Genomic DNA, 16,692 nt, shown 5'->3' with positions numbered 1-16,692 from the left:
GCCATCCACAACAGGTCAACCCATGATTCCTGAGCGTCCTTGGCATAACACCGCAAGTATTTTTTCAGAGTCTGGTTTAAGCGTTCAGTCTGTCCATCCGTTTGAGGATGGAAAGAGGTGGACAGAGAGGACTCGATGTTCAAAGCCTTACACCACATCTTCCAAAAACGGGCTATAAATTGAGGTCCCCTATCCGACACAATGGTCTCAGGCACGCCATGCAGTTTAATCACGTTGGACATGAGTATCTGAGCAGTTTGACTGGCTGTGGGAAGATTGGTGCAAGGGATGAAGTGACCCAGTTTGGTTAAGCTGTCTATCACTACTAAGACCGCCGAGAAACCCTTTTCCAGGGGTAATCCAGTGATGAAGTCCAAACTTATGTGCGACCAAGGACTCACAGGCGTGGGCATGGGCATCAATTTCCCTTTCTGGCCCCTCGTCTCCCCTTTCGCCCTAGCACACTCTTCACATTCGGTCACCCATCTCGCCCCATCTTTATTGAGCTCTGGCCACCAAAAGTGTCTCTGCAGCAGCTCTTGTGTTTTCCTGATACCCTGATGTCCTGCCAAAGGAGACACATGGCACCACCTGAAGGCCTCTTTTTGTAGCGTAGGCGTGGGAAGGTACAACTTAGAGAGATGAAAGGGCAGCCCCTGTCTCAATGAGCGCTCACCTTTTCGAGACACCCAGGTATTCCACTCTCCCAAGGACCGGTTCTCCTTTATCTGATCCAGAAACCTAGCTGCTGTTACCGCCCCCACTACCTTGGAAGGGTCAAGTATGGAAGCAGGTACTGCTTCAACAGCGCTGTCCTCACCAGTATGCAACCTGGACAAAGAATCTGCTTTATGGTTATCGGCCCCTGGTCGGAAGGTAACCACAAAATCATACTCAGCGAAAAACTGCATCCACCTCATCTGTCTTTGGGATAGATGTCTTGCTGTCCTCATATACTGTAGATTCCTATGATCTGTATACACTGTGATGGGATGTCAGGCCCCCCACAAATGATGTCTCCATTCCTCGAATGCCTTCTTGATAGCCAACAATTCTTTTTCAGCTATGGTGTAATGTTTTTCAGCAGAATTCAATTTGCTGGATAAGTAGGCTACAGGGTGTAACTGTCCAGTGTTCTGATCTCTTTGTGACAGAATCGCCCCCACCGCTTCGTCAGATGCGTCAGCCTCCACTATGAAGGGATCCTCAGTGCGAGGGTGAGACAAAACCGGGGCTTCAGTAAACGCCTTCTTCAGGTAGTTGAAGGCATCATTGGCCTCAGGGGTCCACTGAAACACACACCCTTTCCTGAGTAACTTAGTGATAGGTACAGCCACCTTGGAAAACTGCAAGATAAATCGTCTATAATAGTTCGCAAAACCTAAAAAGCATTGCACCTCCCTGACAGTCTTCGGGGTTGGCCATTCCTGCACCGCTACCACCTTTCTTTCTGCCATCTGCATACCCTCTGGACACAGCATCACACCCAGGAATTCAACCTGCCTTACACCAAACTCACATTTGCTGAGTTTGCAATAAAGTTTATGCACACGGAGCCGAGCCAACACTTTGCAGACATGTCCTTCGTGTTCTCGTGTATTCGAGGAATAGATCAATATGTCGTCAATGTAGACAACAACGAATAAATCCACGAAGTCTTTCAGCACATCATTTAAAAAGAATTGGAAGGCTGCAGGTGCGTTGCATAGGCCGAATGGCATAACCTTATATTCGTACAGCCCGTACCTTGTTTTGAAGGCTGTCTTCCATTCGTCCCCGCTCTTAATTCTCACCAAATGGTACGCCCCTCTTAAGTCTAGCCGAGTGTAGATCTGGGCCTCTTTTACCTGAACTAGCAGCACAGGAATAAGGGGCAAAGGATATCTGTTCCTTACTGTGTTTTTGTTGAGGACTCTATAATCTACACAGGCTCTCAATTCGCCATTTGCCTTCGAAATAAAAAAAAGAGGCGATGCAGCAGGAGACCTGGAAGGCTGTATGAAACCTATCTCAAGAAAATGATCTAAATACCCCCTCAAATGCTTGGTTTCGGGTTCTGAAAGGACATACACCCTGCAAGATGGAATAGTAGCCCCCTCAATCAAGTCGATACGACAATCGTACTCCCTATGGGGAGGCAGGGTCTCCGCCATTTTTTCACTGAACACATCAGCGAACTGCATGTACTCCAAAGGTAATGACACCTCCTTCTCTTCTGCGGTTGCCACGATGTAGGCGTGAGACAGGGCTGTCACCGCCATCTGATGTACCGGAAACAAATGGTCTGTGCAATCCGCTACAGAGAACGTGATGGATTTTGTCTTCCATTCTATGACGGGATTGTGGTAACACAGCCATGGCATCCCCAATATGACCTCGTACTGTGGGGCCTCTATGATGTTAAGAGTGAGACTCTCGGTGTGAAGTTCCATAGCCATTTTATACGTCAACACCACAGTCTCTGTTCTCTCCACTATCAATCCTGACTTTAGGGGTTGCCCATCAACGGTAAACACTTCCTCAGCCTTACCCAATGCCACCCGCTGAATGCCTAACTGTGATACCAGTCCGCTGTCGATGAAGTTCCCAGTGGCACCTGAATCTAACATCACTTGTACCTGATGAGTCTTTTGCTTGAGAGTTAAATCCATGGGGATTTTCATGTGTGTCTCACTTTCCAACAACGCCAAAGCCGTCAAAGAAGGGAGCTGCAACCCCTGATCAGCCCTCAACTTCAAGACTGAATCGCTGCTCTGCGCTTGGCTACCAGAAGAAGACGCAGCAACCTTCTTGCCACTATTCCAATTTTCAGAGGACTTGGGTTTGGCAGGACACTCCCGTACAAAATGCCCTCTCTTCCCACAATACATACACAGCCCTTGCAGGCGCCTAGAATTTCTTTCCTCCCTAGACAGGGCTGGCCGAACTGCTCCTATTTCCATAATTTCGACTCCTGCTTCCTGTGAGGGGACGGGTTTACGAAAAGACCTGTCATACCTGTAAGCTCCCCTATCCCACTTCCTTCTGTCCCCACCTCTATCCGCCATTCTACCGTCTAGTCTCAGAGTCAAGCTAATCATAGCAGCACAGGTGGTGGGTTGGGGGTCAATCTGAGCTATAACGTCCTTGAGCTCATCTCTTAGTCCTTGATAAAACAAGGACATCCTTTTCTCCTCTGGCCACTCAGTCTCTGCAATCAACCTATTAAATGTAGTTAAATAAGTGATCAAGTCTCTCTTTCCTTGCCTTAACTCGAGCAATTCCCTGTCAGCACTAAATGTAGTAGCCCTTCGATCAAACACTCGCTCAAACTCGGCCTTAAATGCAGCCCAATCAGACAATATCCGGTCGTTATTTCTAACCAAGGGAACCGCCCAGTTCGCAGCGTCCCCAACCAAATATGAAATGGCAAAAGCTACTCGGGAGTGGTTATTGGGGAAAGAAGCAGGTTTGCACGAAAAGTGCAACATTATTTGCGTTAAGAAAACCTGCACTTTTGAGGGATCCCCAGAGTACCTCTCTGGACTGGTCAAAGGAATGGGAGGAGGGACCGTCACCTGAATCTGCGAAGCCCCAGAGCTAGTATCAAATGGATTCCTGGACAGTCTATCAACCTTATCTTTCAGGGCAGCTGCCTCTGCTTTGGACGCCGCTAATTCCTGTTGTACTAACAGAAGAGCCTGCATCACATCATCCATAGTGGCCATTATTACACTACAACTGAACCGGGAGAAGCAATATACTTGGGCGCGTAATTCTGTCAGGATACGCTTCGCAGGGTTCAGCGGCAGTAGAATAAAGGACCATCTCCTGACATCACCAAGTACCCTGACATGGGGTTCCCCCCCAGGGTCTTCGAGTTATCAAGTGAGGGGCACCAGGTAGGGGAGGGGTCAGCAGGGACAAAGGCTCTGAAATGACAGAAGCACAACCATGAAATACCAGAACACAAACTACTCTCATCAATTCTCGCTAAAATACATAACATCAATAATACCTGTGCAGCCTCTGCAATTGGCTTTAAGAAAACATCACAGACCCCCTGTACACCATCTAATAAGGAAAGCAGAGCACATTGTAAATAAAACATCAATCATTAAACAGGAGCCCATGAAGCACTATGTGTTTAGCATTTGCCCTACCCTGCATTTACTCCTTTGAACCTTGCAGGATAAATGCAACAACAGGAACTATATGAAAGACAAGACAGCAACTCAGGTAGGAAGTACTCAATCGGATGACTTCCCACTTCGTGGATCCTGTTCCCCCCCGGTGTAGTATATGTTTAGCAAGCACAGCCTTAAAGGAATCAAAAACGCTGTTGTTTTCACAGCTGAAAGAATAAGGTTTAAAGTACCAAAAACAGGAAGCTCCTATGACCATAAGAACGGCAGCCTGCAGTTGCGACCGCCGCCAGGCTCCGCCACCAATATACTAAAAGTAAATCCAAAAATACAGACGGTGTTACGCTGCAGCCGCTCGCAGTAACCCGCTGTAAAGTCTTTGATACAGAAAGTATTCCCAATATGTAATAATGGAACAGACGGCGTTACGCGGTCTCCTTGACCCGCGGCAACCCGCTGTACTGTCACTCTCACTCCAATGTCCTTTATGAGGTACGGTGTTATGCGGCAGGACGCTCGCAATAACCCGCAATGCAGCTACAGGACAATGCACACAGTAGCGATCAAGAGCATTCCAAAGTCCACAAATGAAATGCGCTACAGAGGCGGGGCACTCAGCCGAGCACCTCGCCGTACTCACAGGGAACCAGCGACTCTTCCCAGCAAACAACTCCTGGCTCGCTAACCCCAGCTCCAGGAAACTCTCGCCACTCCGACGGCACCAAACAGATGAATTACGCGCAACCTCACGCGCGCACTGAGCAGTCTTAAAGACTTCCTGTCAGCGCACTGGCATCATGGGTAATGTAGTTCCATGCCGATGTGCGCTGACCGGGGACAATCCTGACACTATACTACTGAGTGTCTTGTGTCTTCCCTCGGCTATATGATCACTCCACTTTGTCAGAACTCTCATTTCGATCGGATCTTTAGTCAGACAATCTTGTTCCCTTATTAAACAATTAACTAGAAACTTTAATAGCATGAGCTGAGTCTCGGCTTTCCTTAGAGACATGATTTCGCCAATACTTTCTGGGTCTTCTCCTGTACGGATGAAACGATATATTCTGTCGAGATCTTCTTTCATATTCGGTAGGGTGTCCAAATACTCGGTCACCCGTCTTATACGCAATGAATATATAACCATATTATCATCGCCTGGGACTGGATCATAACGGCATTCGGTGAGAGCTCGTCTGATATCTGCAACGGACTGATGTTTAGGCTACGCTGTAACGCACGTTCATGTAACTCGACTAACGTTACACGTTTGTGTGGCGGCGGGGTACCAGGAGGACCTCCCCCCGCGGCCCCTATACTAGAATCGTCGACTGATACTCTTCGTGCTGGCAGAGTGACCGATGTAGCGGGAACTTGTACTACGGGCTGGACCGGGGGTACCGTAACAGGTGCTGTAACAGGTGCCCCGGTGGCTGGAGGAACAGGAATTACATTATTTACAGGAGCTGGCGGAACAGGATTTGCATATTCTGGGACTGTGTCGTCCAAATAGGACGAGAGAAAAATATCAGCTGCGGTCGGTTTGTGACGTAGCTTAATCGGAACCAATGTCGGCGGAAAATTACATGGTGCTTCCGGGGTTGCTTTTGGCAAGCCCTCGGCAAGAAGAGGATACATACCCTTAATAAGGGCATTTCTCTGTCTGTCTGACTGTTCGGCTTTAACTCGTTCACCTACTTCGATTAATTCCCTTTCTTGGGCTCTTTCTGAGGATTCTCTACTTAATTCTGACTTTCTGATTTCTTTTTCGGTTCTTTTATGAGATTCTTTGCGCCATAACTCGATGGCATCTTTCTGGGACTGTCTGGATTTCTTTTTCCATAATGCTTCTTCTACTCGCATGATGCACTCGGCATCCCATGTACCTGATACAGGCCATCTATATTTCTCTTCTAGATCTTTAGTATACTCGACCCATAAGTCTAGATATAATATGGCACTTATGCCATGCTTATGATACATGAAATGACCTGGACTGTCCCTAGGCGGGACAGGAACTGCTTCCTCGAGCAGACCTTTTCTAGTTCTTAACTGACGTAACTTTGAGAACAGAGGCATGACTTAGACTGGAGTCTGGACACAAATACAATACACAATAAACACAATAATAACTTGAAAATAAATCACTCATACCACGACATTGAAAACACATGAAATAACATTTAAAATAACAGTTCGGACAGAATACTACCTGGAATACTGAGAACAGAACACATGAATTTCTCGAGAACAGAACTGACTAAAATGACTAGATGCACTGCTAAAACAGTACGAAACTTACCGGTCCCATAAAGAGACACGTCAGGACCCGCATCCACCTAGGTGGACACTTCGTGTTATATCTGTGTACCCAAACCCACGGACCAGAGACAAATTAATTGACCCTGTCTAGATACTACCCCAGCAACGGTACTCACCGGGCAGCAAGAACGGAAGGCCTCGGACTGGACTGGACTGCTACGACGACGGACGGACGAACTTCGGACTTCAGTTACAGGTGGGCCTCCGGATACCTCGGACCTTGGACTCTCGGCTTGGGCTCTGGTCGGGACTCGCCGCGTTCCTCCACCGCCTCGTCTGGACGCTGGACCGCAACCTCCGTCTCCTCCGTGGGCCTGAGGGATACTTGAAGCAGAAATATCTGCACGTGGCCGGTATGGTTCCGTCACGGCTGCAGAGGATCAGGGGGCCTGCGTGGCTTCTCCGGCGCGTGGGGAAAGGGCAAGTCCCTGTTCGGGCGCCATTATGTGGTAAATAAATAATTAATTACCGGTTCTATTTTTGACTGGATACAATATAAACAGATAGCTCAATAAATAAGAGTCAAGATTCGAGGTAGCTGGAGTTGACAGGCTTTAATTAAGCATAAAAGGACAGGAACAGGACAGCCTGTACGGGAATGGGATGGCAGCTGCCGGGGGCAGGATCTGGGAGCATAAGGGGTAACTTTTAATAACAGTGCACAATATTTATAGTTAAACAAATACATTACATTCAATATAGTAGGCGTAGCAGTAGGCGGGGTTTGTAGCAGTCGCGAAAGATAAGGCATAAAATGGGTGTAACAAGAGGCGTGTACAGGGCGTATACATAGACATGTGATATAAACGTAACAGAATATGTCATAAAAGGGGCGGAAACATGGAGGGGGCTACCTGAGCAGCTGGGACCTTTAACCTAGTGGTGCGCGCAAACTGGCAATGACGTGTTACCAGGGAGAACTGGGGGCTATGACTTCTGCCCTAGAAGAGGAGACTAAAGTCTGGAGTGTCAGAGCGACATGTACCCAGGCATATCTAGTATCTGATGTTTAGAGAACATGTTGATAGAATCCAAAAGTTATCAGGGTAAAGGCTAACAGACATTAAGACTGGTGCATGCATTATTCTACATGTAGTTCGTGTGCGAGGAATATTCTATGAATATTAATACAGTATTTCTCTTATATGGAGACATAAAGGCTAGACCATGACGGAAACTATTGATGCGATTCAGTAGCTTAGGAATGCAGAGAAGGAGGGCTGGACTGATAACTAGAAACATAACATATTCTTGGCAGACTGGGAGGCAGAGCCAGGCCGAGCCGGGCACTGCGTGGCAAGAAGTAAGCTAAGGGTCAGGGATGCAGGTGGGGGCTGTATCGCTCCTCGGAGAGGGTTCAGGAGACAGGAGCTGAATCTGAGTCCGGGCCCTTTTGAGGCCTAGAAACGGGGACAATTCAATGAATTAACGTGCACACTGTGAAACGTGGCAACGTAGCTTTACATAGGCCTAATATTCGTAGCTTTCACGAGGACTGGAAACTGACATACTAGAGATGGACACAACTGTAATTGCATCTTTAATCGATCAGAGGGGAATACATGCATATCGATCATGCACATATGACATAAGATGGGGAACACGTAGGCACATATAACATGGCAAAATTTACTTTTCCACAGGCCTGAGACACCATTTTAGGGCTACTCATGTGAGTGGCACAACCAGTGCTGCAGGCCCACTAGTAGCATTTGTTATCACCAGCCCTGGCACACTCAGTGCACTTTACTAGGGACTTCTTGGTGACACAAATATGCCAATCATGGATAACCAATCTCAATAACAATTTACAAAGGGAGCACTTTTACTTTGACACTGAACAGCAGTGGCAAAGTGCCCAAAGCATCTAAACCAGCAAAACCGAAATCCAGCACAGCATCAAAAATACAGGAGGTAGAGGCAAAAAGATAGGGGGAAACCACACCAAAGATGCCAGGTATAACACGTGTCCCCTCCAGCTGAAAGTGGGGAGACCTACCCACCCTCTTGGGAGTTCTCTTCACTAAGGCGGAAAAACCTGGACAGACCATCAGCGTTGGCGTGTTCTGTACCAGGGCGGTGTTCCACCATGAAGTCCATTACCTGTAGGGAGATGGACCACCTCAACAGTTTTGGGTTCGCATCCCTCATCTGCATTAACCATATGAGGGGCCTGTGGTCTGTCTGAACACGGAAGTGAGGCCCAAACAGGTAGGGCCTCAGCTTCTTCAGAGCCCAGAACACAGTAAAAGCTTCCCTTTCAATTGCAATCCACCTCTGTTCCCTGGGGAGTAGCCTCCGGCTAATGAAAGCTACAGGTTGGTCCCAGCCCTCGTCAGAGTACTGCTCCCACACCATGCCCTGAAGCATCTCTCTGCACTATGAACTCACTGGAGAAGTCAGGTGCCTTGGGCACCAGTGCTGTGCACATGGCAGTCTTCAGGGCATCAAAAGCAGTTTGGCAGGCTTTGGTCCAATTCACTTTCCTGGGCTGCTTCTTGGAAGTCAACTCTGTCAAGGGGGCAACAATGGTGCCATATCCCTTGACAAACCGCCTGTAATACCCAGTGAGACCTTAAAAGGCTCTCACCTCTGTCTGGGCCTTGGGCGGCTCCCAAGCCAGAATGGTATCAATCTTCGCCTGTAGGGGCGCCACCTGGCTGCTCCCTACCTGGTATCCTGCCCTATCTGGAACTTGTTGGCCTTGATAGTGAGACCTGCTCTTTGCATAGCCTTCAACACTTCACAGAGGTGTTGCAAGTGTTCTTCCCACGTGGAGCTGAACACAGCAATGTCATCCAGGTATGCGTAGTTGAATTCCTCCAGCCCGGTCAATACCTGGTTAACCAGTCTCTGGAATGTGGCTGGGGCATTTTTCAACCCAAAGGGCATGACTCTGAACTGGAAGTGCCCCTCTGGTGTTGAGAATGCAGATCTCTCTTTGCCCCCCTCAGTTAAGGCAATCTGCCAGTACCCAGATGTTAAATCAAATGTACTGAGGTACTGGGCAGCTCTCAACCGATCCACGAGCTCATCAGCTCTGGGGATGGGGTGTGCGTCAGTCTTTGTGACCGCTTTGAGCCCACGGTAGTCCACACAAAACTGGAGTTCTGGAGTGGCACTGGGCGCAGCAGCTTTGGGTACTAAGACCACTGGCCTAGCCCAGGGGCTGCTGGAGGGCTTAATCGCCCCTAGTGCCAACATCTTGGAAACTTCTTCCTTGATGCTAGCCCTGACCTTGTCTGCTACTCTGTAAAATGTATGTTTCACTGGCAGGCTATCTCCAGTGTCTACATCACGGATGCACCAATTGGTGACACCTGCGGTCAGGGAGAACAGGGAGGAAAACTGACCCAACCCCTGGCGACAGTCCCTCTGCTGAATCACCCCTACTGGCTGCCATAGCACGTGTGGTCACACAGATCCACGCAGGCAACCCCAACATCTCCAAATGAGTTTGGTGTTCCACATCCTTCCATGGAGAACTCTCCAGGTCATTACCTAGCAAACAGTCTACAGGCAAGGCATCACTGACAACAACTTCCAAGAGACCAGAGACCCCTCCCCATTCAAAGGGAACACGGGTCACTTTGCAGAGGCGCACTGAGCTGTCAGCTGCCACTACAGGGTGGAGTACATCGGGAATGACCTGCTCTTCAGACACCCACTGACACCTCACGGATGTCACACTGGCTCCTGTGTCTCTCAGAGCCTCTATCTCTCTCCCATTGATGATCACCTTCTGCCCGTATTTCTTAGTGTTAGGGGGCAGTAAGGTTTCCTGGACCATCTCTTGGTCTCCTAAAGAGACAAGGGCCATAACTGCTAGTCCCTCCTCCCCACTAGAAATCAAATCACCTCCCAAAGCTACACTTGCTAACCCTGGGGCTGGAGCACCAGTGGGTGCTGGAGATTTTTTTGGGACATCTAGGAGCAAAATGGCCCACCTCATTGCAGTGATAGCAGGTAGGGGGACCCTTGTTGTCCCTGTTGTCTCTATTGTCCCGCCTGCCCCTGGGGGGCCATGGCTGTCTAGGTCTGGGGGGTTGGGATTCCTTTCCATGGGAACTATTTTGGGACCCTTGCGAGAACTCCTTTTGGTTACCCTTGTCCCCACCACTCTTATTCTGGGGACCCTGCCCACCTTTGGCTGTGGTTCCCACAATTCCTCTGTGGACCCTTAGCAAGCTCAATGGGGTCTGTCAGCTTGCTGTCTAAAAGATGCTGACGCAGCTCTGGAACACAAAGACTACTCAAGTGTCCCCAACTAATTAAATGCAACAACCCCTTATAATCAGTTACTTTGCTGCCCTTCATCCAACCTTCCAGTGCACCTGAGTACAAATTCACACACTCCATCCAAGTCTCAGACTCTCTCTTCTTAGAGTTCCTAAACTGCAGTCTGGAGTAAGTCCATACCTGAGACATAAGGCCTCCTTCATATTGGGGGAGGTCATGGTACCTGCTAACTCTAAGGGCTCTAGAGCACTCCTCCCAGAATCCTCAAAATGTTTCCACAGGCCCGCCCCCCAATACTGTTCAGGCACACCATTCATTCTCAATGCAATCTCATAAGAAGTAAACCAGGCATAGATATCCTCACTCCTATGGTAATTCTGAACCAGATCCTTGGGAATATATACTTTACCCCCCTGCACTGGCTGTGCGCTGCCACCATTTGAACTGGAATCCACCTGCTTTGCCTTGATATCCAGTTCTCTCATGCTCACTTCATGAGCCAAAAGCAATTTCTTCTCCTCCAGGGCACGGGCATTTTTGCTCTCCTCCGCCGCCCTTTCTTTTTCTACCTCCTATTGCTTCATTTTCATTCTCAAGATTTCAATTTCAGGATCTCTCACTTTTTGATTTTCTTCTAACTCTTCTGAGGTCAGACCCCGGCCGGAGTGGTTGCTGCCAGCCCTTGAATCTGGTCTGCTCACAGGCAATTCATGGGGCTGAAACTCCCCCTTTCCACTTGCACGATTTCCTTCTTGGGCCTCCCAATAGGCCTTCAAGATGCTCTGCAGGTCCTCCTTCCTGAGGCTGTTCTTTATGGAGCACTCAAACTGGCTGTAGAATTGTTTAAGCTGTGCAACTTTGTAGGAATACAAATCCTCAATGCAAAATTCCAATTCTACCTCCTCCACACTGGGTGCCTTTCCATTCACAGACATGATGCTTTGAAGAGTTAATCAAAAATGGAACCAACCAGCAAAACTTAACCGTAGTATGCGGTGGCGTAGTGGTCTGCACTCACTAGTGATGTACACCAATCACTGTGGGTCTAGTACAAATACAAGTTCAAATCCCACTGCTGCCCAACAATGTTAGAATTGGGAGTCTCTAGTTGGCAGAGGTAGGTACCGCTGTCCAAATAGGGACCCTTGCTTCTAGTCAGGGTAAGGAGGATACACTCTTTAGATAATCCCTGCTCACCCCCTTGGTAGCTTGGCACGAGCAGTCAAGGCTTATCAAAGGTAATGTGTAAAGATTTTGTACCAACACTCAGAGTAACACAGTGAAAACACCACAAAGTTACTCCACAACAGTTTAGAAAAATAAAGGTATTTAATCTAAACTGCACAAGACCAGAACGACAAAAATCTAACATACACAGTTCAAGAATATGGTTTCAAAAGTGTTCTTAAGGTTGGGATAAAATAATCCACAGTTGCGTGAAAAGTTCACAGTTGCCTCACGTTTAGCCAACAGTACCTTTAAATGCGACAAAGTTCCAAAACAGAAACTGGTGCGGTGGAAAACAAGCGATACGTCACTCCTGAGACCTTGGGGATGTGATGCGACAGCCCCGCTGGATGTAGCGTACGTGATGCCGTGGCTCCGGTCTGTATGGGGAGGGATGCGCCCTTGTATGGATTCTGGTGCGCAGGTTCCGTAGTGAAAAATCTTGCAAAGGCACAATGCGATGATCTTTGGAGTGGCGACGATCTCCGGGGCGACGATGCGCGGACCAGCTGTGATCTTCCTCTTACAGCTCCTTGATGCGATGGCTCTGCGATGACACTCGCAGCGACGTGATGCGGTCCGCATGCAAGCGGTGCGACGATCCCACCCAGCGACGACAGGCTCTGCGACGACACTCGCAGCGATGGTAATGTTCCCGCACCGGTCTGGTGCGTCCCGCAAACGAAGGATGCGACGACGCTGCGACGATCTCGGCCTTCATAGCAGCGGGAATTTCCTCGCACTGACGGGGATGAGCTCCGCAAGCGAGCTAATTCACAAAACTTGCAGAAAGTCTTTAAAAGCTTGGTTTCCAGCTTCCCAACACAGTTGCAACTTACAGAGGCACCACAACTGGCCCAAGCACTCTAGGAATGACAGAACTCTCTCACCAGAGTTCAGGGAAGCTGAGGGTGAAGTCCTTTTGTTTCTGAGACTTCTTAACAGGGAGCCAGCTCTTCTCAGGCCCTTGAATATTCCTTCAAGCAAGGGGACACAGCACCAAAAGCAAAGTCATTCCCCTCTCCTTGGCAGCAAAGCAACAGCAGGTCAGTCCAGCAGAGCAACAGCAGGACAGTCTTCCTTCTTCAGTTTCAGCTTTCTCCTTGGCAGAGGTTCCTTCTTGATCCCAGGATGATCTAATTTTCTGTAGTCAGGGGTCCTGTACTTATACCTCTAAAAGTCTTTGATCCCTTTGTGCAGGAGGGCTTTGAGCCCAGTCTGAACCAGTTATGGGTGTTCCTTAAGCACTTTGTTTTCCTGCCCTCTCCTTTCCGTTCAGAGAAAGGGGCAGGGTCATCAGCCGCCCAGCAGGAGTTGGAGCCAGCATTGTGGAAGGCAGGCACAGCCCTATTCAGGCCCAGGTGCTATCCCCTCCCACCACTCTAGATGCAGATGGAGCTATTCAGCCCAGGGATGGCCCACTCAGACTCTGGGAGTCACTCAGCCCCTGTCACTCACAAACCAGACAGTCAATTCACAAACAAGCCAAGGCACACAGAAAGGTCAGACAAGAGAACAGCAACTTTCTAAAAGTACTGTTCTCAAACACTGGATTTAAAAACAACCTTTCCTAAAAGATGTGTTATTAAATTCTGAGTTCAGGGGTACCAGACTTTTATGTTCTATCTTGCTCCTATGGGAAGATATGCTGGTAGCCACTCTAGCCAGCATCCCCCATGATAGCCTTACAGTAGTGAAAAACGAATATTGCTGTAATTCACTACCAAAACATGTCTCCTGCACAAGTACATGCTCTACCTTTCACATACACTGCACCCTGCCCAAGGGGGTACCTTGGGCCTTCCATAGGGGTGACCATGTGTACAGAAAGGGAAGGGTTAGGCCTGGCCAGTGGGGACACTGACCAGGAGGACATGGCAGTTCACAGACTGCACACAGGCACTGCGGTGGCAGGCCTATGACACCATTTTAGGGCTACTCATGTGGGTGGCACAACCAGTGCTGCAGGCCCACTAGTAGCATTTCTTATCACCAGCCCTGGCCCACTCAGTGCACTTTACTAGGGACTTCTTGGTGACACGAATATGCCAATCATGAATAACCAATCTCAATAACAATTTACACAGGGCACTTGCCCTTTGACACTGAACAGCAGTGGCAAAGTGCCCAAAGCATCTAAACCAGCAAAAACTAAATCCAGCACAGCATCAGAAATACATTAGGTAGAGGCAAAAAGATAGGGGGAAACCACGCCAAAGATGCCAGGTCTAACAACATTCAACCTAGTTTGATTGTGAACAGACACACGTTTTAATACTAGGGAACAGTATCAGGATGTATCAATTGTTGCAACTTTGTGCATGCTTGCGGAATTTAAGTTTGAGAATTTCCCTTCTCAACTCTTCCAAGATCAGATAGGGGTGCGTTATTGGGACAAGAACGTCCAAGAGAAACTGCTTACTCTTAAGAATCTGACCCTTATAGAAATTATAGATTGCAAAAAGTGTAGAATTGTCCCAGTAGTCAAGTAAAGAATGGAGACTCAGAGAGCAGAGGTGACTTGCTGCTGTGAAGGATAATTGGAATTCATAACAGAGTGCAAAATAAGATGTTAAAAAGAAAGAAGTCAAGGGTGGATTCTTTAGCCAAAAGAACATTTGTTTCTGGAGCCATTCATGCACCCAATAGTCACACATGGTCTGCCAAGAATGTCAGGTGTAGAACTTGTGGGATGGTGGGACATTTTGCCAAGGTTTGTCAATCTACAAAGGACAAAGTGAATTTGGTGCCTAACAGAGTGACAAGTGAAGGCTCAGGGGGGCAACAATGCTGTGTAAGGGAGGCTATTTTAGTTGTTCAGTGTGGTGAATCCAACAGTGTAGACCGGTACGAAAATATTGTGGTTAATGGGAAGGTGTTGAAACTTTGAGTTGATTCAGGAGCAAGGATGGCAATGATAAGTGTTGAGTAGTTTCATGAAAAGTGGGGGTTAGACAGCTTTTACTGCCAGATAGAAACCCAGTGACTTGTGATGAGAGAAACATTTAGTTGATGGGCTATTTTGACTGTCACATGACATTTAAAGCCAAAGTGATTCTTGGGACAGTATATGTAGTAGAGAAAGGTTTGAACATACTTGGGTGGTTACCATCAAGGTTTCTTTGGTTTGATTTTAAGACTAGGGAAGAAGATTCAGGTGTTGTTAGTTACAGACGGAGGGCAAGCGCCAATGGTGCAGGTGGCAGGCAATATCTAGACAGAAATGTACGTCTGTTTTCAGTGATGGATTAGGGAGGATCAGGGAATTTAAACACAAAACCAAAGTCCAATGTGTGGAGACTTCTGTCAAACACAATTTAAGAAATGTGCCATTTAGTGTTTGGTATGATCTGGCAGATGTTATTAAAAATATGTGTAAAGACAGAGTTATTGAAGCTATTGTTTCTTCATTATGGTTGTCCCCTTTGGTGATAGCGAGAAATAAAATGCACTATTGAGGGTTTGAGTTTACCTCAGGAGTTTAAACAAGGTGATATGGGTAGATTCTCATTCGCTCCCCCGCACAGATGATATTATTGTAATTGTATTTATTTGGCGCTTACTACCCCCGATGAGGGGTTGAAGACCTTTTTGGCGAGTAGCACGCTACTCTGTTACCCAAAAAAGATTATTGGGGAATTAGTATAGAGAAATATGAACTTGATTTGAGTGGTGGACATGTGAGTCTGTTATTTGGTTTGTAAAGGATACTGGGGGGGATAGAAAAGGGAGGGGTTTGCATTTATATAGCGCTTCGTACCTCTGATGAGGCATCAACAGCACTTTTCGAGGAGTAGCACGCTACTACGGAACCCAAATAGGATTAGTGGTGAATTAGTATAGGTAAATATGAAATTAATTTGAGCAGTAGACGGTGAGTCTGTTAGTTAGATTGAAAAGGATAGCGGAAGGATATATTGAGAGAGGTATAGGGTGAGAAATAGGGTAGTTCATTAGAGAGAGAGGTAGATTGAGGATTGAGATGAGTCAGAGAGTTGGTGTAGAGGATATATTGAGAGAGGTACGGGGTGAGATATAGGGTAGTGCATTGGAGATGCTGAATTAGGAGTAAAGTAATAAATATAAAGATTTATAAGGTATGTGCGTATAAGTGAGGTAATAGTTCTAGATTTAAGTTGTATTAAATAACCGCAGACTTTCGAGTCCAGAGAATAATCTGAGCACTAAATCAGTACAAAGAAATAAAGAGTAATCCAAAGGGCTTTAGATCAGAAATGTTGACTTTGAAACAGCAAATAAAAATTCCAAATATTAATGGAATTGTGCATCCATCACAAAGAAATTCAGCCAACATGTGTTTTGTCAACAGGTGTGTAATACCTTGAATTCTTCAGGGCTGAAATGTTCAATTAAATAAACACATTCAAACACAAGTAAGACAGGAGTTCAAAGTAGCACTTGCCTTCACCCACCAAAGGTGTATCACTCTGGGAAAACAGACCTTTGAAAAGTGTATAAATGCACCAAATGTGCATCATAACGAGTAAAAGGATGCTAATTAGGGTTGTTTGGTAACCGACCCTTTTCCTTTGAGCACTATTCAAGACACATATGTTGTGTTAATTTCCCCACACTCTTTGCAGAGCGCCTATTGTTGCAGACCTGGTTACCAAATTATCAGACTTTTAAGTGTTGCTGTACTTTAAGCTAATGTATTTGTTTTTATTTATATATATTTTCCCCCAATAGTGAAGAAATTGTAGATAAATAGTTATAACATTTTACTTATGTGTGCAGTGCCCTATATACATGTTAAACA

This window comes from Lissotriton helveticus, chromosome 3_1, assembly GCF_964261635.1.
Source record: "Lissotriton helveticus chromosome 3_1, aLisHel1.1, whole genome shotgun sequence".
NCBI lineage: Eukaryota > Metazoa > Chordata > Amphibia > Caudata > Salamandridae > Lissotriton > Lissotriton helveticus.
Note: the sequence above shows the minus strand (reverse complement) of the source record.